Source organism: Gavialis gangeticus, unplaced genomic scaffold (genome assembly GCF_001723915.1).
Source record: "Gavialis gangeticus isolate Ggan-Ray unplaced genomic scaffold, GavGan_comp1, whole genome shotgun sequence".
Lineage (NCBI taxonomy): Eukaryota > Metazoa > Chordata > Crocodylia > Gavialidae > Gavialis > Gavialis gangeticus.
Genome location: NW_017729008.1, coordinates 37,203,642 through 37,204,522, shown reverse-complemented (window position 1 = coordinate 37,204,522; position 881 = coordinate 37,203,642).

Below are 881 nucleotides of genomic sequence, written 5' to 3'. Positions count from 1 at the left end.
ATGGACAAAGGGATTTCCTTCCATGCAGCCGGTAGCTTCATCTACCACACAGCAAATACACCAGAGCTACACAGAGTGATCTGCTTAGCAGCCCGTGAGTTCATCTAACTGCAGCTGCTGCATCTCCATGCAGCCAGCTTTTAGTCAAAGCCCCACTTAACTTTATAAGGTGTGGGCAAGAATTGGAGGAAGGGCAAAACTTGAGTGATACCTTGAGCTACCAGGGCAGTGAAGCCAAGCCCAGAGAGATTCCCAGGCGCGTGGACACCCCATGAACCAGCTCCACGGAGAGAAGTGGACTCCTAATTTCCAAGTCAAAGTTACATGGGTGCAGCACTTACGCTGACACACAAGGACACGCAAATGCCACAAAGGTCACAAATACACGTTCCTTCAGTGCAGCATCCTAGCACCTGGCAAAGTAGGCTGCTGCCGATGAATGCGTATGCATTTCTGAATGAGTTAGTCTCTAAGATGCCACCCTGCCCTGCCTTCAGCCTTCCTTTAAATAGTGAAGCAAATGCACCTATGCCAGGTTTTATTCACTGGCAGGTACTGAGAATATTTTAGAATAGGGTGGCCACCCTGTGGCATGGACAGTCTCTGTGTGTGGCACTTGGCAGACTGGGAAGGGGACAGGCAGCACAGGGAACCTAAAGCAGAGTAGCAGATCAGGGCAGGAAGCAGAAAGCAGAGCAGCATATTGGGAAGGGGAAGGGGATGCATCAGAAATGATGCTCAGGGGCAATCAGCATGGATTTATTAGGGGGAGATCATGTCAGACCAACCTGATTGCCTTCTACGATCAGGTCACAAAGGCCATGGATGCAGGTGTCGCGGTGGATGTAGTCTTTCTGGACTTCAGCAAGGCCTTTGACACC